Genomic DNA, 22,455 nt, shown 5'->3' on the forward strand with positions numbered 1-22,455 from the left:
TTCCAAAAGTCCATCAGAATGGAGTTTCTTCATGCGCTTTACACCAATATGACCCAAACGGCAGTGCCACAAATAAGTTGCAGTATCATTATCAACTCTGCATCTTTTAGCTTCAATACTATGAATATGTGTATCTTCACTATCGAGATTCAAAAAGAATAGACCACTCTTTAAGGGTGCATGACCATAAAAGATATCACTCATATAAATAGAACAACCATTATTCTCTGATTTAAATGAATAACCATCTTGCATTAAACAAGATCCAGATATAACGTTCATGCTCAACGCTGGCACCAAATAACAATTATTTAGGTCTAAAACTAATCACGAAGGTAGATGTAGAGGTAGTGTGCCGACCGCGATCACATCGACTTTGGAACCATTTCCCACGCGCATCATCACGTTGTCCTTTGCTAATATTCGCTTAATCCGTAGTCCCTGTTTCGAGTTGCAAATATTGGCAACAGTACCAGTATCAAATACCCAGGTACTACTGCGAGAATTAGTAAGGTACACATCAATAACATGTATATCACATAAACCTTTGTTCACCTTGCCATCCTTCTTATCTGCCAAATACTTGGGGCAGTTCCGCTTCCAGTGACCAGTCTGTTTGCAGTAGAAGCATTCAGTCTCAGGCTTAGGTCCAGACTTGGGTTTCTTCTCCTGAACAACAACTTGTTTGCCGTTCTTATTGAAGTTCCCCTTATTCTTCCCTTTGCCCTTTTTCTTGAAACTGGTGGTCTTGTTGACCATCAACACTTGATGCTCCTTCTTGATTTCTACCTCCGCAGCCTTTAGCATTGCGAAGAGCTCGGGAATCGTCTTATCCATCCCTTGCATGTTATAGTTCATCACGAAGCTCTTGTAGCTTGGTGGCAGTGATTGAAGAATTCCGTCAATAACACTATCATCCGGAAGATTAACTCCCAGTTGAATCAAGTGATTATATACCCAGACATTCTGAGTATATGCTCACTGACAGAACTATTCTCCTCCATCTTGCAGCTGTAGAACTTATTGGAGACTTCATATCTCTCAATCCGGGCATTTTCTTGAAATATTAACTTCAACTCCTATAACATCTCATATGCTCCATGACGTTCAAAACGTCGTTGAAGTCCCGGTTCTAAGCCGTAAAGCATGGCACACTGAACTATTGAGTAGTCATCAGCTTTGCTCCGCCAGACGTTCATAACATCTGGTATTGCTCCTGCAGCAGGTTTGGCACCTAGCGGTGCTTCCAGGACGTAATTCTTCTGTGTAGCAATGAGGATAATCCTCAAGTTACGGACCCAGTCCGTGTAATTGCTACCATCATCTTTCAACTTTGCTTTCTCAAGGAACGCATTAAAATTCAACGGAACAACAACACGGGTCATCTATCTACAACAACATAGACATGCAAAATACTATCAGGTACTAAGTTCATGATAAATTAATGTTCAGTTAATCAAATTATTAAGGAACTCCCACTTAGATAGACATCCCTCTAATCATCTAAGTGATCACATGATCCATATCAACTAAACCATGTCCGATCATCACGTGAGATGGAGTAGTTTTCAATGGTGAACATCACTATGTTGATCATATCTTCTATATGATTCACGCTCGATCTTTCGGTCTCTAGTGTTCCGAGGCCATATCTGCATATGCTAGGCTCGTCAAGTTTAACCCGAGTATTCTGCATGTGCAAAACTGGCTTGCACCCATTGTATGTGAACGTAGAGCTTATCACACCCGATCATCATGTGGTGTCTCGGCACGACGAACTTTCGCAACGGTGCATACTCAGGGAGAACACTTGTACCTTGAAATTTTAGTGAGAGATCATCTTATAATGCTACCGTCGTTCTAAACAAAATAAGATGCATAAAAGATAAACATCACATGCAATAAATATAAGTGATATGATATGGCCATCATCATCTTATGCTTGTGATCTCCATCTTTGAAGCACCGTCATGATCACCATCGTCACCGGCACGACACCTTGATCTCCATCATAGCATCGCTGTCGTCTCACCAAATATTGCTTCTACGACTATCGCTACCACTTAGTGATAAAGTGAAGCCATTACAGGGCGATTGCATTGCATACAATAAAGCGACAACCATATGGCTCCTGCCAGTTGCCGACAACTCGGTTACAAAATATGATCATCTCATACAATAAAATATAGCATCATGTCTTGACCATATCACATCACAACATGCCCTGCAAAAACAAGTTTGACGTCCTCTACTTTGTTGTTGCAAGTTTTACGTGGCTGCTACGGGCTGAGCAAGAACCGTTCTTACCTACGCATCAAAACCACAACGATAGTTTGTCAAGTTAGTGCTGTTTTAACCTTCTCAAGGACCGAGCGTAGCCACACTCGATTCAACTAAAGTTGGATAAACTGACACCCGCCAGCCACCTGTGTGCAAAGCACGTCGGTAGAACCAGTCTCGCGCAAGCGTACGCGTAATGTCGGTCCAGGCCGCTTCATCCAACAATACCGCCGAACCAAAGTGTGACATGCTGGTAAGCAGTATGACTTGCATCGTCCACAACTCACTTGTGTTCTACTCGTGCATATAACATCTACGCATAAACCGGGCTTTGATACCACTGTTGGGGAATGTAGTAATTTCAAAAAATTTCCTACGCACACACAGGATCATGGTGATGCATAGCAACGAGAGAGGAGAGTGTGTCCACGTACCCTCGTAGACCGAAAGCGGAAGCGTTAGCACAACGCGGTTGATGTAGTCGTACGTCTTCACGATCCGACCTATCCAGGTACCGAACGCACGGCACCTTCGAATTCAGCACACGTTCAACTCGATGACGTCCCACGAACTCCGATCCAGCAGAGCTTCACGGGAGAGTTCCGTCAGCACGACGGCGTGATGACGGTGATGATGATGCTACCAACGCAGGGCTTCGCCTAAGCACCTCTACGATATGGTCGAGGTGGATTATGGTGGAGGGGGCACCGCACACGGCTGGGAGAGATCAATAGATCAACTTGTGTGTCTAGAGGTGCCCCCTGCCCCCGTATATAAAGGAGCAAGGGGGGAGGCTGGCCGACCCCTATAGGCCGCGCTAGGAGGAGGAATCCTCCTCCTAGTAGGAGTAGGAATGCCCTGTTTCCTACTCCTAGTAGGAGGGGGAAAGGAAGGGGGAGAGGGAGAAGGAAAGGGGGGCGCCGCCCCCTCTCCTAGTCCAATTCGGACCAGAGGGGGAGGGGCGCGCGGCCAGCCCTCTCTCTCTCCACTAAGGCCCATAAGGCCCATTATTTCTCCCGGGGGGGGGGGGGGGGGGGGTTCTGGTAACCCTCCGACACTCCGGTTTTCTCCGAAACCACCCGAAACACTTCCGGTGTCCGAATATAGTCGTCCAATATATCGATCTTTACGTATCAACCATTTCGAGACTCCTCGTCATGTCTGTGATCATATCCGGGACTCCGAACTACCTTCGGTACATCAAAACACAAAAACTCATAATACCGATCGTCACCGAACTTTAAGCGTGCGGACCCTACGGGTTCGAGAACTATGTAGACATGACCGAGACACGTCTCCGGTAAATAACCAATAGCGGAACCTGGATGTTCATATTGGCTCCCACATATTCTACGAAGATCTTTAACGGTCAAACCGCATAACAACATACATTGTTCCCTTTGTCATCGGTATGTTACTTGCCCGAGATTCGATCATCGGTATCTCAATACCAAGTTCAATCTCGTTACCAGCAAGTCTCTTTACTCGTTCCATTATACATCATCTCGCAACTAACTCATTAGTTACAATGCTTGCAAGGCTTATAGTGATGTGCATTACCGAGTGGGCCCAGAGATACCTCTCCGACAATTGGAGTGACAAATCCTAATCTTGATCTATGCCAACTCAACAAGTACCATCAGAGACACCTGTAGAGCACCTTTATAATCACCCAGTTACATTGTGACGTTTGGTAGCACACAAAGTGTTCCTCCGGTAATCGGGAGTGCATAACCTCTTAGTCATATGAACATGTATGAGTTATGAAGAAAGCAATAGCAGTAAACTAAATGATCAAGTGCTAAGCTAACGGAATGGGTCAAGTCAATCACATCATTCTCCTAATGATGTGATCCGGTTAATCAAATGACAACTCATGTCTATAGTTAGGAAACTTAACCATCTTTGATTAATGAGCTTGTCAAGTAGAGGCATACTAGTGACACTCTGTTTGTCTATGTCATCACACATGTACTAAGTTTCCGGTTAATACAATTCTAGCATGAATAATAAACAATTTATCATGATATGAGGAAATAAATAATAACTTTATTATTGCCTCTAGGGCATATTTCCTTCACTATGGGACGTTCATCTCGAACTATCATATGGATGGCATGGATAAGAAGCTCACTGAATTGCATGGGATGCTTAAGGTGGCTGAGCAAGATATTAAAAAAGGCACGCATCAAGTATTGCTGGTGCAGAACTCGGCTAAGTTCAAGAAGAGTTGGTCCAAGAATAAGGCTAAGGCAAAGGGCACGGAGATGGTAACCTCCGCCGCTGCACCGAAGTCAGGACCGGACTCGAAGATCATTTGCTATCATTGCAAGGTAACTGGTCACTGGAAGAGGAAATGTACAAGTGGCTTGCTGAGCATGGCAAGAAGGCTGTAAATGCTGCTTCAGGAAAAGGTACACTTGTTACATATGTTATAGACATTTACCTTGCTGACATACCTAGTAGCTCTTGGGTATTTGATACCGGATCGGTTGTTCATATTTGCAACTCGATGCAGGGGATGGTAAGAACTACACGTGTGGCACAAGGGGAGATTGACACCAGGGTCGGCAACAAAGTAAGAGTTGCTGTGTTGGAGGTCGGCACGATGCCGCTCCAGCTTCCTTCTGGATTTATTTTGGAATTGAATAATTATTATTACATTCCTCCACTTAGTCGGAACATTATTTTTGCTTCATGCTTGATGATTCAAGATTATGAATTCAATTTAAAGGACAATGGTTGTTCGTTTTATTTGAATGGTATGTTTGACAACTATGCACCGATTGTTGATGGGCTATTTATATTGGATCTAGAAACGAAACCGGTCTATAATGTGAATGTCAAGAGGCATAAGCCTAATGAGATAAATCCGACATACTTCTGGCATTGCTGGCTTGGACACATTATTCTGAAATGCATGAAGAAGCTCCATGATGATGGGCTCCTAACTTCGTCCAACTTCGGGTCATTTGAGACATGCGAATCATGCTTGCTCGGCAAGATGACTAAGTCGCCTTTCGCATAGAGTTGCGTGAGGGCGTCCAAGCTGTTGGAACTTATATATAGTGATGTGTGTGTTGGGGAACGTAGCAGAATTTTAAAATTTTCTACGCATCACCAAGATCAATCTATGGAGTCATCTAGAAATGAGGGAGAGGGGAGTGCATCTACATACCCTTGTAGATCGCGCGCCAAAGCATTCAAGAGAACGGGGTTGATGGAGCCGTACTCGACGTGATCCAAATCATCGATGACCTAGCGCCGAACGGACGGCACCTCCGCGTTCAACACATGTACGGTTGGGAAGACGTCTCCTCCAACTTGATCCAGCAAGGGGGAAGGAGAGGTTGATGAAGATCCAGCAGCACGACGGCGTGGTGGTGGAAGCAACGGTGATCTCGGCAGGGCTTCGCCAAGCACAGGGAGATGGAGGAGTGTCACGAGAGGGAGAGGGAGAGGCCAGGGGCTAGGGTGCGGCTGCCCTCCCTCCCCCCACTATTTATAGGACCCCTAGGGGGGGCGCCGGCCCTAGGAGATGCCATCTCCAAGGGGGGCGGCGACCAAGGGGGTGGCTTGCCCCCCAAGGCAAGTGGGGCGCCCCCACCCCTAGGGTTTCTAACCCTAGGCGCAGGGAGGCCCATGGGGGGGGGGGGCGCACCAGCCCACTAGGGGCTGGTTCCCCTCGCACTTCAGCCCATGGGGCCCTCTGGGATAGGTGGCCCCACCCGGTGGACCCCCGGGACCCTTTCGGTGGTCCCGGTACAATACCGATTACCCCACGAAACTTTCCCGATGGCCGAAACTTGACTTCCTATATATAAATCTTCACCTCCGGACCATTCCGGAACTCCTCATGATGTCCAGGATCTCATCCGGGACTCCGAACAACTTTCGGGTTACCATATACTAATATCTCAACAACCCTAGCGTCACCGAACCTTAAGTGTGTAGACCCTACGGGTTCGGGAGACACGCAGACATGACCGAGACGACTCTCTGGTCAATAACCGACAGCGGGATCTGGATACCCATGTTGTCTCCCACATGCTCCTCGATGATCTCATCGGATGAACCACGATGTCGAGGATTCAATCAATCTGTATACAATTCCCTTTGTTAATCGGTACGTTACTTGCCCGAGACTCGATCGTCGGTATCCCAATACCTCGTTCAATCTCATTACCGGCAAGTCACTTTACTCGTACCATAATGCATGATCCCGTGATCAACCACTTGGTCACATTGAGCTCATTATGATGATGCATTACCGAGTGGGCCCAGAGATACCTCTCCATCATATGGAGTGACAAATCCCAATCTCGATTCATGCCAACCCAACAGACACTTTCGGAGGTACTTGTAGTGTACCTTTATAGTCACCCAGTTACGTTGTGACGTTTGGCACACCCAAAGCACTCCTACGGTATCCGGGAGTTGCACAATCTCATGGTCTAAGGAAATGATACTTGGCATTCGGAAAAGCTACAGCAAACGAACTACACGATCTTTGAGCTATGCTTAGGATTGAGTCTTGTCCATCACATCATTCTCCTAATGATGTGATCCCGTTATCAATGACATCCAATGTCCATAGTCAGGAAACCATGACTATCTTTTGATCAACGAGCTAGTCAACTAGAGGCTCACTAGGGACGTGTTGTGGTCTATGTATTCACACATGTATTACGATTTCTGGATAACACAATTATAGCATGAACAACAGACAATTATCATGAACAAAGAAATATAATAATAACCATTTTATTATTGCCTCTAGGGCATATTTCCAACAGTCTCCCACTTGCACTAGAGTCAATAGTCTAGTTACATTGTGATGAATCGAACACCCATGTAGTTCTGGTGTTGATCATGTTTTGCTCTAGGGAGAGGTTTGTCAACGGATCTGCCACATTCAGGTCCGTATGTACTTTACAAATCTCTATGTCTCCATTTTGAACACTTTCACGAATGGAGTTGAAGCGACGCTTGATATGCCTGGTCTTCCTGTGAAACCTGGGCTCCTTGGCAAGGGCAATAGCTCCAGTGTTGTCACAGAAGAGAGTCATCGGGCCCGACGCATTGGGTATGACTCCTAGGTTGGTAATGAACTCCTTCACCCAGATTGCCTCTTGTGCTGCCTCCGAGGCTGCCATGTACTCCGCTTCACATGTAGATCCCGCCACAACGCTTTGCTTGCAACTACACCAGCTTACTGCCCCACCATTCAAAATATACACGTATCCGGTTTGTGACTTAGAGTCATCCAGATCTGTGTCGAAGCTAGCATCGACGTAACCCTTTACGACGAGCTCTTCGTCACCTCCATAAACGAGAAACATATCCTTAGTCCTTTTCAGGTACTTCAGGATATTCTTGACCGCTGTCCAGTGTTCCATGCCGGGATTACTTTGGTACCTTCCTACCAAACTTACGGCAAGGTTTACATCAGGTCTGGTACACAGCATAGCATACATGATAGACCCTATGGCCGAGGCATAGGGGACGACACTCATCTTTTCTCTATCTTCTGCCATGGTCGGGCATTGAGCCGTGCTCAATCTCGTACCTTGCAATACAGGCAAGAACCCCTTCTTTGACTGATCCATTTTGAACTTCTTCAATATCTTATCAAGGTACGTACTCTGTGAAAGACTAATGAGGCGTCTCGATCTATCTCTATAGATCTTGATGCCTAATATATAAGCAGCTTCTCCAAGATCCTTCATTGAAAAACACTTGTTCAAGTAGGCCTTTATGCTTTCCAAGAATTCTATATCATTTCCCATCAACAGTATGTCATCCACATACAATATGAGAAATGCTACAGAGCTCCCACTCACTTTCTTGTAAATGCAGGCTTCTCCATAAGTCTGCGTAAACCCAAATGCTTTGATCATCTCATCAAAATGAATGTTCCAACTCCGAGATGCTTGCACCAGCCCATAAATCGAGCGTTGGAGCTTGCACACCTTGTCAGCATTCTTAGGATCGACAAAACCTTCCGGCTGCATCATATACAATTCTTCCTTAAGGAAACCATTAAGGAATGCCGTTTTGACGTCCATTTGCCATATCTCATAATCATAGAATGCGGCAATTACTAACATGATTCAGATGGACTTCAGCTTCGCTACGGGTGAGAAAGTCTCATCGTAGTCAACCCCTTGAACTTGTCGATAACCCTTAGCGACAAGCCGAGCTTTATAGATGGTTACGTTACCATCCGCGTCCGTCTTCTTCTTAAAGATCCATTTATTTTCTATGGCTCGCCGATCAACGGGCAAGTCAGTCAAAGTCCATACTTTGTTTTCATACATGGATCCTATCTCAGATTTCATGGCTTCCAGCCATTTTTCGGAACCCGGGCCCGCCATCGCTTCTTCATAGTTCGAAGGTTCACCGTTGTCTAACAACATGATTTCCAAGACAGGGTTGCCGTACCACTCTGGTGCGGAACGTGTCCTCGTGGACCTACGAAGTTCAGTAGCAACTTGATCTGAAGTTTCATGATCATCATCATTAACTTCCTCTCTAGTCGGTGCAGGCACCTCAGGAACATTTTCTTGAGCTGCGCCACTTACCGGTTCAAGAGGTAATACTTCATCAAGTTCTACTTTCCTCCCACTTATTTCTTTCGAGAGAAACTCTTTCTCTAGAAAGGACCCATTCTTGGCAACAAAGATATTGCCTTCGGATCTGAGGTAGAAGGTATACCCAATAGTTTCTTTAGGGTATCCTATGAAGACGCATTTTTCCGATTTGGGTTCGAGCTTTTCAGGTTGAAGTTTCTTGACATAAGCATCGCATCCCCAAACTTTTAGAAACGACAGCTCAGGTTTCTTCCCAAACCATAATTCATACGGTGTCGTCTCAACGGATTTCGACGGAGCCCTATTTAAAGTGAATGCGGCAGTCTCTAAAGCATAGCCCCAAAATGACAGCGGTAGATCGGTAAGAGACATCACAGATCGCACCATATCCAATAGAGTGCGATTACGATGTTTGGACACACCATTACGCTGAGGTGTTCCAGGCGGCGTGAGTTGTGAAACTATTCCACATTTTCTTAAGTGTGTGCCAAATTCGTGACTCAAGTATTCTCCCCCATGATCTGATCGCAAGAACTTGATTTTCCTGTCACGTTGATTCTCAACCTCGCTCTGAAATTCCTTGAACTTTTCAAAGGTCTCAGACTTGTGTTTCATTAAGTAGACATACCCATATCTACTCAAGTCATCAGTGAGGGTGAGAACATAACAATAGCCACCGCGAGCCTCAACACTCATTGGACCGCACACATCAGTATGTATGATTTCCAATAAGTTGGTTGCTCGCTCCATTGTTCCTGAGAACGGAGTCTTGGTCATTTTACCCATGAGGCATGGTTCGCACATGTCAAATGATTCGTAATCAAGAGACTCCAAAAGTCCATCTGCATGGAGCTTCTTCATGCGTTTGACACCTATGTGACCAAGGCGGCAGTGCCACAAGTATGTGGGACTATCATTATCAACCTTACATCTTTTGGTATTCACACTATGAATATGTGTAACACTACGCTCGAGATTCATTAAGAATAAACCATTCACCAACGGAGCATGACCATAAAACATATCTCTCATATAAATAGAACAACCATTATTCTCGGATTTAAATGAGTAGCCATCTCGAATTAAACGAGATCCTGATACAATGTTCATGCTCAAAGCTGGCACTAAATAACAATTATTGAGGTTTAAAACTAATCCTATAGGTAAATGTAGAGGTAGCGTGCCGACGGCGATCACATCGACCTTGGAACCATTCCCGACGCGCATCGTCACCTCGTCCTTCGCTAGTCTCCGCTTATTCCGCAGCTCCTGCTTTGAGTTACAAATGTGAGCAACCGCACCGGTATCAAATAACCAGGAGCTACTACGAGTACTGGTAAGGTACACATCAATTACATGTATATCACATATACCTTTAGTGTTGCCAGCCTTCTTGTCCGCTAAGTATTTGGGGCAGTTACGCTTCCAGTGACCACTTCCCTTGCAATAAAAACACTCAGTCTCAGGCTTGGGTCCATTCTTTGGCTTCTTCCCGGCAGCTTGCTTACCGGGCGTGGCAACTCCCTTGTCGTCCTTCTTGAAGTTCTTCTTACCCTTGCCTTTCTTGAACTTAGTGGTTTTATTCACCATCAACACTTGATGTTCCTTTTTGATTTCCACCTCTACTGATTTCAGCATTGAATATACCTCAGGAATGGTCTTTTCCATCCCCTGCATATTGAAGTTCATCACAAAGCTCTTGTAGCTTGGTGGAAGCGACCGAAGGATTCTGTCAATGACCGCGTCATCCGGGAGATTAACTCCCAGCTGAGTCAAGCGGTTATGCAACCCAGACATTTTGAGTATGTGCTCACTGACAGAACTATTTTCCTCCATCTTACAGCTGAAGAACTTGTCGGAGACTTCATATCTCTCGACCCGGGCATGAGCTAGGAAAACCATTTTCAGCTCTTCGAACATCTCATATGCTCTGTCTCTCAAAACGCTTTTGGAGCCCCGGTTCTAAGCTGTAAAGCATGCCGCACTAAACTAGGGATAATCATCAGCACGTGACTGCCAAGCGTTCATAACGTCTTGGTTCTCTGGGATGGGTGCGTCACCTAGCGGTGCTTCTAGGACATAATCTTTCTTGGCAGCTATGAGGATGATCCTCAGGTGCAGTCCGTATAGTTGCTGCCATCATCTTTCAGCTTGGTTTTCTCTAGGAATGCGTTGAAGTTGAGGACAACATGGGCCATTTGATCTACAAGACATATTGTAAAGATTTTAGACTAAGTTCATGATAATTAAGTTCATCTAATCAAATTACTCAATGAACTCCCACTCAGATAGACATCCCTCTAGTCATCTAAGTGAAACATGATCCGAGTCAACTGGGCCGTGTCCGATCATCACGTGAGACGGACTAGTCAACATCGGTGAACATCTTCATGTTGATCATATCTTCTATACGACTCATGTTCGACCTTTCGGTCTTCCGTGTTCCGAGGCCATGTCTGTACATGCTAGGCTCGTCAAGTCAACCTAAGTGTATTGCGTGTGTAAATCTGGCTTACACCCGTTGTATTCGAACGTTAGAATCTATCACACCCGATCATCATGTGGTGCTTCGAAACAACGAACCTTCACAATGGTGCACAGTTAGGGGGAACACTTTCTTGAAATTATTACGAGGGATCATCTTATTTAAGCTACCGTCGTTCTAAGCAAATAAGATGTAAAACATGATAAACATCACATGCAATCAAATAGTGACATGATATGGCCAATATCATTTGCTCCTTTTGATCTCCATCTTCGGGGCTCCATGATCATCATTGTCACCGGCATGACACCATGATCTCCATCATCGTGTCTTCTTGAAGTTGTCTCGTCATCTATTACTTCTACTACTATGGCTAACGCTTTAGCAATAAAGAAAAGTAATTACATGACGTTTATGTTGACACGCAGGTCATAAATAAATAAAGACAACTCCTATGGCTCTTGCCGGTTGTCATACTCATCGACATGCAAGTCATGATTCCTATTACAAGAACATGATCAATCTCATACATCACATATATCATTCATCACATCCTTTTGGCCATATCACATCACACGGCACATGCTGCAAAAACAAGTTAGACGTCCTCTAATTGTTGTTGCAAGTTTTTACGTGGCTGCTATAGGTTTCTAGCAAGAACATTTCTTACCTACGCCAAAACCACAACGTGATATGCCAATTTCTATTTACCCTTCATAAGGACCCTTTTCATCGAATCCGATCTGACTAAAGTGGGAGAGACAGACACCCGCCAGCCACCTTATGCAACTAGTGCATGTCAATCGGTGGAACCAGTCTCACGTAAGCGTACGTGTAAGGTCGGTCCGGGCCGCTTCATCCCACGATGCCGCCGAATCAAGACAAGACTAGTAACGGCAAGCAAATTGACAATATCGACGCCCACAACTGCTTTGTGTTCTACTCGTGCATAGAAACTACGCATAGACCTAGCTCTGATACCACTATTGGGGAACGTAGCAGAATTTTAAAATTTTCTATGCATCACCAAGATCAATCTATGGAGTCATCTAGCAACGAGGGAGAGGGGAGTGCATCTACATACCCTTGTAGATCGCGCGCGGAAGTGTTCAAGAGAACGGGGTTGATGGAGTCGTACTCGACGTGATCCAAATCACCGATGACCTAGCGCCAAACGGACGACACCTCCGCGTTCAACCCACGTACGGTTGGGAAGACGTCTCCTCCAACTTGATCTAGCAAGGGGGAAGGAGAGGTTGATGAAGATCCAGCAGCACGACGGCGTGGTGGTGGAAGCAACGGTGATCTCGGCAGGGCTTCGCCAAGCATAGGGAGATGGAGGAGTGTCACGGGAGGGAGAGGGAGAGGCCAGGGGCTAGGGTGCGGCTGCCCTCCCTCCCCCCACTATTTATAGGACCCCTGGGGGGCACCGGCCCTAGGTTTCTAACCCTAGGCACAGGGGAGGCCCATGGGGGGGGGGCGCACCAGCCCACTAGGGGCTGGTTCCCCTCCCACTTCAGCCCATGGGGCCCTCCGGGATAGGTGGCCCCACCCGGTGGACCCCCGGGACCCTTCCGGTGGTCCCGGTACAATACCGATTACCCCCCGAAACTTTCCCGATGGCTGAAACTTGACTTCCTATATATAAATCTTCACCTCCGGACCATTCCAGAACTCCTCATGACGTCCGGGATCTCATCCGGGACTCCGAACAACTTTCGGGTTACCGTATACTAATATCTCAACAACCCTAGCGTCATCGAACCTTAAGTGTGTAGACCCAATGGGTTCGGGAGACACGCAGACATGACCGAGACGACTCTCTGGTCAATAACCAACAGCGGGATCTGGATACCCATGTTGTCTCCCACATGCTCCTCGATGATCTCATCGGATGAACCACGATGTCGAGGATTCAATCAATCCGTATACAATTCCCTTTGTCAATCGGTACGTTACTTGCCCGAGACTCGATCATCGGTATCCCAATACCTTGTTCAATCTCGTTACCGGCAAGTCACTTTACTCGTACCGTAATGCATGATCCCGTGATCAACCACTTGGTCACATTGAGCTCATTATGATGATGCATTACCGAGTGGGCCCAGAGATACCTCTCCGTCATACGGAGTGATAAATCCCAGTCTCGATTCGTGCCAACCCAACAGACACTTTCGGAGATACTTGTAGTGTACCTTTATAGTCACCTAGTTACGTTGTGACGTTTTGCACACCCAAAGCACTCCTACGGTATCCGGGAGTTGCACAATCTCATGGTCTAAGGAAATGATACTTGACATTCGGAAAAGCTACAGCAAACGAACTACACGATCTTTGAGCTATGCTTAGGATTGGGTCTTGTCCATCACATCATTCTCCTAATGATGTGATCCCGTTATCAATGATATCCAATGTCCATAGTCAGGAAACCATGACTATCTTTTGATCAACGAGCTAGTCAACTAGAGGCTCACTAGGGACGTGTTGTGGTCTATGTATTCACACATGTATTACGATTTCCGGATAACACAATTATAGCATGAACAACAGACAATTATCATGAACAAAGAAATATAATAATAACCATTTTATTATTGCCTCTAGGGCATATTTCCAACAGTGTGTGGTCCAATGAGCACATCTGCCAGAGGCGGCTATCAGTACTTCGTGACTTTTACCGATGAATTGAGTAGATATGGATATATCTATTTGATGAAGCACAAGTCGAAAACTTTTGAAAAGTTCAAAGAGTTTCAGAACGAGGTTGAGAATCAGCTCGGCAAGACAATAAGTTTCTATGATCTGATCGTGGGGGTGAGTACATGAGCCACGAGTTTGATGATCATCTAGAAAGCTGAGGTATAGTACCTCAGCTCACACCTCCGGGTACGCCAGAGAAATGACATGTCAGAATGGAGGAACCGTACCTTGTTAGACATGGTTTGGTCAATGATGAGAAAATCGGATTTACCCTTGTCATTCTGGGGATACGCTCTAGAAACTGCAGCTTTTACACTCAACAGAGTACCATCTAAATCTGTAGACAAGACACCACATGAGATGTGGACTGGGAAGAGTCCCAAGTTGTCTTTTATAAAGATTTGGGGTTGTGAAGCATTTGTCAAGCGGCTTATGTCGGATAAGCTTACACCCAAGTCGGATAAGTGCATATTCGTGGGATATCCGAGGGAATCCTTGGGATATAGCTTCTACAACCCGAAGAGAACAAAGTGTTTGTTGCTCGGAACGAGGTCTTCCTTGAGAAAGAGTTTCTCGGGCGGGAAGCCAGTGGGAGGCAGGTGCAGCTCGAAGAAATTCGAAAACCACTTGGGGACAACTCGGTTGATGATGTGATCATACCGGAGTCTGTCAGGGAACCTGTAGTGGAAGCGGCACCGGAACCACGGAGGTCAAAAAGATTGCGTAGGGTGCGCGATGTTTTGTTGCTAGAGAGCGACGAGCCGACTACGTATGCGGAAGCGATGGTGAGCCCAGATTCCGAGGCATGGCTAGAGGCCATGAGATCCGAGTTAAAGTCCATGGATGAGAATCAAGTCTGGGACTTGGTTGATCTGCCACCTGGTGTAACAACCATTGGTTGCAAATGGGTCTTTAAGAAGAAAATCGATGTGGATGAAAATTTTCAGATCCACAAAGGTCGGCTTGTCACAAAAGGTTATGGACAAGTTCAAGGAATTGACTACGACGAGACCTGCTCGCCGATAGCGATGCTGAAGTCAGTAAGGATCATACTAGCTATAGTTGCATATTTCGATTACGAGATATGGCAGATGGATGCGAAAACTACTTTCCTTCATGGAAATTTAACTGAGGACGTGTATATGATTCAACCCGAGGGTTTTTTCGATCCGACTAGTGCTAGTAAGGTATGCAAGCTCAAGAGATCCATTTATGGGTTGAGGCAAGCATCTTGGAGTTGGAACATTCATTTTGATGAGGTTGTAATTGATCTTGGTTTCATCAAAAGAAAAGAGGACGCTTGTTTATACAAGCAATTGAGTGGGAGCTCGATAGTGTTTTTGATCCTGTATGTGGATGACATATTGCTGATCGGGAACGATGTTTCGATGTTGAACTCGGTCAAGGAATCATTGAATGCCAAGTTTTCAATGAGGGACCTAGGCGAGGCAGTGTATATTTCACGCATTAAGATCTATCGAGATAGATCGAGGAGGCTGCTCGGCTTGAGCCAAAGCACATACATAGATAAAGTGTTGAAGCGGTTCAACGTGAGTGAGGCCAAGAAAGGGTTCTTGCCTGTCTCACATGGTATAAGATCATCTCTAGCAGACCCCATAAAAAGCCCCGACCTGCAAAATAACCGCCAAAATGCAGGTCGGCACGGAAAATCATGCCTGAACAGACCCCGCAAACGCATCCGACACGTAAATATTTTTGAGCGACGCGGAAAAATCTCGACCCCAACCTGCGAATACGCGGGTTCCCCCCCGACCCGTTGGTGCCCTGTGATACGTCTCCGTCGTATCTACTTTTCCTAACTCTTTTCCGCTTGTTTTGGACTCTAATTTGCATGATTTGAATGAAACTAACCCGGACTGACACCGTTTTCAGCAGAACTACCATGGTGTTGTTTTTGTCCAGAAATAAAAGTTCTCGGATTGGAACAAAACTTTGCGAGGAATTTTTATACAAATAAAGAGAATTTATGGAGCCAAGAACTACCGGGGGGGGGGGGGGGGGTACCTGGGTGGGCACAACCCACCAGGGCACGCTGTAAGTGCATCTAGCGCCCCTTAGTGATTTTGGTGTATTGAAGACTTATAGGTTAAGGGACTAATGCATTTTTGAGTGTACACAGGTCCATAAGTCTATGAGGAGTTTGATATTTACAGTGAAAGTCAACCCCTAAAAATGAATGTCTTCAACTGAAGACTTTGGCTTTTTGAAGACTTTGAAAGTGAAGAATTTGGTGTGATCCTGAAGACTTGATATTCATGCGAGGAATACAAAGTTTCCAAGTGATGCTCATCTCAAAATCCTACACCTACCAATCCTTTCGAGCAAAGCCATTGGAAATCTCATACAATTCAGTCAATTTCTTCAGTGACAGAGACGAAGATGTTCTAGTCTCTGAGGAATTTGTTTTGACTGAGGAGTTAGGAATTCGCCAGTGCGGATTGCCTACAAGTGAGGAACATGATAGCCTTGAGGAATTTGATAGATCAAATATCCGACCATTGCTGTGCTACGCGCCAGCTATCCCAAAATATCTACCCACCTAACGGTCATATCATTGAAGGGCATTTATGTCTTATCATGTCGGGCTGCTCCCTAGGCTATAAATAGCCCCCTACAACCACTAGCTGGTTGGCTGCTCCATGAGAAACTGATACTTGTCATTGAGAGCATCCCATCCTCTGAGGACTTTGAGAAAAAAATCATCAAGTGAGGAAAACCCAAACCCAAAGTGATTGAGCATCACTGAAGAGATTGTTCCTGTGTGGAACCGACGCTTGTTACCTTTGAGGACTGTGCATCCTCCAGACGGTTAGGCGTCATGGTCTAGAGCATCGAAGAGGAAATTGTGGATCATCGAGTGACCGAGTCTGTGAAGGTTTGGGAGTCACCTGAAGACTTACCACGAGTGATTGGGTGAGGTCTGTGTGACCTTAGCTCAAGGAGAATACGGTGAGGACTGTGTGTCCAGGACTGTGTGTCCGCAGGTTTAAATACCCAGCCGCTCCAACCAGACGTACGACTGTCATAGCAGTTGGAATTGGTCTACCAAATCACTGTCTTCACCAAGCTACTGGTTCTATTTCCTCAACCCTTCCATTTCCTCATTTCTGTGTAGAAGTACTTGATCGTTACTGTTTGAAGACTTTGACTGAAGACTTTCTCAATTTCCTCAATCTTAATTCTTCAGTCACTTTGTCTTCAGCCTGCTTATCCTGTGTTTACGCTACTTGTACTCTATGCTTGTTTTCATTTCATCATGATGATTGTGCTACTACTCTGTTATGCTTGCATCCGAGTACTTATTCCGCTGCTAAGTAGTTCGTTCCTTAGGAATTTCCTCACCCTGAAATTCCTCAGTGACGAATTTGTAAAAATCGCCTATTCACCCCCTCTAGTCGATATAACACACTTTCAATTGGTATCAGAGCAAGGTACTCCCTTGTTTTGTGTGATTTTGGTTTAACCGCCTGGTGTTTTAGTTATGTCGACTGCAGGTATGATCAAGGTCCCTACTGGGTGTCCTACCTTCGATGGGATGGACTACCCCTACTGGAAGAATAAGATGCGAATGCATCTTGAGGCAATTGACAATGATCTCTGGTACGTTGTGAAAAATGGAATTCCCTCCGTCACTCCTGCCATTAACGCTGCTGGTGTGAAGAGATTCAAGCAAATCGACTCTCAAGCGAAGAACATCATATGTGGCCATCTGAGCAAAGGGCAGCATGGCAGGGTGAGTGCTTTGGAGACAACTAAGCTTATCTGGGATAGGCTGTCCAAGGTCAACGAAGGAGTCTCAACACAGCGTGACTCTCGAGTTGACGTTCTTCACAATCTCTTCAACCGCTTCAAAAGACTCGACAATGAAAATGTTCAGCAAACCTTCGACCGCCTCACTGACATTTCAAATGAGCTTCAAGCACTTGGTGCCACTGACATCACCGACCATGAGGTGGTGAAGAAATTGCTGAGATCGCTTGATTCCTCATTTGACACTCTGGCACTAATGATACAAGAACGTGGAGACTACGAGTCACTTGATCCCACTGATATCCTCGAGAGGCTAAACACTCATGAGTTCTAACTTGCTGAGAAGAGAGATCTCTATGGACCGAGCTATGGCATATCACGTGCACTAAAGGCCAAAGCTGTCTTTGAATCTGAAGGTGAGGATTCTGGTAGCAGCCTGGGTGATCCTGAAGAACCGAGCCAGGAGCTAGCAATGCTCGTAAGGAAATTCCAGAAGTTCTCAGACGTGGTTGCTTTGGTAAATCCTCAAGAGGTGATGACATGAGATCAGATTCCTCATCCCGTGACTACAAGAAAAGAACTTGCCACAAATGCAAGAAGCCCGGTCACTACATCACTGATCGTCCTCAATGGTAGAAGGAATCAAAGAAGAAGAAATACAAGGATTACAGTTCTGATGTCCCAAAGAAGAAGAAGAAATCTTCAAAGTCCTCATCATCAAAATCTTCAAAGTCTTCATCTCACAAGAAGGGCAGCTCCAAAAAGGCTTGGGCATTCATTGGCAAGGAAATGGACTCTGAAGCTGAATCTAAGGAAAATGAGGAAGAGGAGGCATCTGAGGAGTCAGACTCTGGTGTGGTGAGCCTAGCCCTCGATACTACTTTCGTCAGCAAGTCCATCTTTAACTCCGAGGAAAATTACTTCGCCAACACAGCTGATGACGGCGATGATGACTATGCTCCCACCTATTGCTTCATGGAAAAAGGTGCCAAGGTACTCAAATACCCCTCCTCTGAATCAAGTGAGGATGAATTTGATGAAAACCTCAAGTCTAGCTACTCTAAACTTGCTAAGATTGCTATGAAGCAACAAAAGGCTTTTGAAAAGGTTCAAGATATGCTAGACAAAAGCGATGACCTGTTGGGTGAAGAAATGGATCGAACTCAAACTCAGACTGATAATCTTCAGAGACTCCAGACTAAGTTTGACAACCTTCAAAGTCATCATAACACTCTCTTATCTGATCATGATAAGCTTTCTTATGAATTTCTTCAAAGAAATCAAGATCTTGAGCAGCTAAGGGTGAGTTACGAAGATCTTCAGAAGGAACGTTATTCATTGCTTGCTCAACCCAGTGCCGCTCAAGAAGAATTCATTCCACCATGTTTGAAATGCATTGAACGTGAATCTGCTAATTCTTCACCTGAAAGTTCAAATGCTTCTATTGCTACAAATTCTTCAACTGTCTCTGCTATCACAAATTCCTCATCTGAGGATGCTACTAGCATCACTGATAATGCAGGGCTGAAGGAATTGTATGTGGTAGGCATGTACAAAAGCCTCAAAGGGCATCAGGCTCTTTGTGATGTGCTTAAAAAGCAGATCCTCAATAGGAACCCTAGGAAAGACGGTATTGCCTTTAAGAGGAAACTCAATGCTGATGGGACTTGCTGGAAACCTGAGTAGTATCCCAAAACCTCATGGGTTGCTGCAAAGGGACCTCCAGTAGATCCATCCACTTTATCAGGCTTTACATGTGAATCTTCATATTCTTCTGATGAGTCATTTGAATCCAACTATAAACTGTTCAAAAATCAGAATGGTGAAGTATTTGCTAGATATGTTGGCACTAACTGCAGGAACGACCCCCCCATGAAGAAAATCTGGGTTCCCAAAAGGTGCCTTGAAAGTCTTCAAGTGAATGTCATCATGACACCACCTGTGAAGAATAGGAACCCCATATCAAATTCTTCATATGGACCAAATTCTTCATTTGGATCCAAGTCCTCATATGGACCAACTTCCTCACGTGGATCAAATTCCTCATATGGATCCAGATCTTCATATGAACATCATCGTGCTAACACTTCTGTTTCACAGGGAAGATCTAAGGGCTATGATTATGTGCATTATTCTTCAAATCATTATGTTCATAAGTCCTCGAAGAATCTCTACTTATTCATATGCCTACTCTAACCCCTCTTCTGTGAAACGAAGTGAACTGGCTTCTTTGCCACCTTTCTCTTATGGAGCTCGCAGAATGATGAACTCTTTGCCACCCTTCCAGATGTGGGTGGTGAATAAAAAGAACTAATCTCTTATGCAGGGTCAGGTCTCCAGACGAACTTAAATGTCTGAAGAATTTGCTGGAGACCTGAATTCGCTTGAAAGGACGCAAGCTAATCATGAAGAAATGAATTTTCATTTCTCTCATCCTCAGACTGCTATATCTGTTCTATTACTTGATGAAATTGATCTGATGAATTTGATGTCACATTCTTCATTACTGAAGTATATGAGTTTGTAAGATGCACTAGTTCATCCACAGGATGATCAACCCAAAGCCACTAAGTGGGTCCTCGACAGTGGATGTACAAATCACATGACTGGTGACAGGAACTCATTGATGGACACTGCTTTTATCTCCATCGCATCTGAAGCATATCACATACGCTGACAAAGGAAAAAGCAAGGTATTGGGTCTAGGTAAGGTTGCGATCTCAAAGGATCGACACATGGACAAAGTCATGCTTATCGAGTCCTTAGGATTCAACCTCATGTCTGTCTCAATGCTTTGTGATCTTGATATGGTTGTTGTCTTTGGCAAGTATCATTGTGTTGTGATCATGGAAGCTGACAATTCCAAAGTCTCCGAAGGCTTTAGGAGAGGAGACTTTTATATTGTTGATTTCTCTACAGGACCACAACCTGCTACATGTCCACTTCTAAAAGCTTCTGAAGGCTGGCTATGGCATCGACGACTTGGTCATGCTGGCATGAGGAACTTGCACACGCTCGCGAAGGAGAAGCATGTCATTGGCATTGAGGGCGTCAAATTCCTCAAGGATCACCCGTGTGGAGCTGGTGAAGTTGGAAAGATGACCAAGGTCAAGCATCCCTCAAAGACTATCATGACTACCACTCGTCCATTTGAATTGCTTCACATGGATCTCTTTGGCCCTACTCATTATGCCACATTCACTAATGCTGCATCTTTATATGGCTTTGTCATTGTTGATGACTATTCTTGTTATAGATGGGTGCATATCATCACTTACAAAACTGAAGTGAAGGAAGTCTTCAAACGATTTTCCTCGAGGGCTTCAACCAACTTTGGTGTGAAGATCAAGCACATCAGAAGTGATAATGGGACCGAGTTCAAGAATACTGGTCTTGATGACTATCTTGATGAACTTGGTATTACTCACGAGTTATCTGCTCCTTATACTCCTTAGCAGAATGGCGTCGTGGAGCACAAGAACATGACTCTTGTTGAGATGGCTCGCACTATGCTTGATGAATACAAGACGCCTCCTCGCTTCTGGCCTGAGGCAATTGATACAGCGTGCCACATCATTAACAGGGTATATCTTCACAAATTCTTCAAAAAGACCTCATATGAACTCCTCACTAACAAGAAACCCAATGTGAGTTATTTCAAAGTCTTCGGTGCTAAATGTTGGATTAGAGATCCTCATCACAATTCTAAATTTGCACCGAAATCACATGAAGGTTTTATGCTTCGTTACAGAAAGGACTCGCACACCTACAGAGTCTTCAAAACCTATCACCACGAGGTTGTTGAAACTGTAGATGTGCGGTTCGATGAAACTAACGGCTCGCAAAGAGAGCACTGATACGTCTCTGTCGTATCTATAATTTTTAACTGTTCCATGCCAATATTACACAACTTTCATATACTTTTGGCAACTATTTATACTATTTTTGGGACTAACATATTGATCCAGTGCCCAGTGCCAGTTCCTGTTTGTTACATGTTTTTTGTTTCGCGGAAAATCCATATCAAACGGAGTCCAAATAGGATAAAAACTTACGGAGATTTTTTTGGAATATATGTCATTTTTGGGAAGAAGAATCAATGCGAGACGATGCCCGAGGGGGCCACAAGGCAGGGGGGCATGCCCCTGACCCTTGTGGCCACCCCGTAGGACGGTTGGTGCCCTTCTTTCTCCGAAAGAAAGCCAATATCCGGATACAAATTGTGTTAAAATTTCAGCCCAATCGGAGTTACGGATCTCCGGAAATATAAGAAACGGTGAAAGGCTAGAATCTGGAATGCAGAAACAGAGAGAGACAGAGAGACAAATCCAATCGTGGAGGGGCTCTTGCCCCTCCGCCGCCATGGAGGCCATGTACCAGAGGGGAAACCCTTCTCCTATCTAGGAAGAAGGTCAAGGAAGAAGAAGAGGAAGGGGGGCCCTCTCCCCTCTCTCCCGGTGGCGCCGGAACACCGCCGGGGCCATCATCCTGTGACGACGATCTGCACCAACACCTCCGTCATCTTCACCAACATCTTCATAACCTTCCCCCATCTATCTACAATGGTCCACTCTCCCGCAACCCACTATACCATCTACTTGAACATGGTGCTTTATGCTTCATATT

This window comes from Triticum urartu, chromosome 3A (genome assembly GCF_056163025.1).
Source record: "Triticum urartu cultivar PI428250 chromosome 3A, HENAU_Tu73, whole genome shotgun sequence".
Taxonomy (NCBI): Eukaryota; Viridiplantae; Streptophyta; class Magnoliopsida; order Poales; family Poaceae; genus Triticum; species Triticum urartu.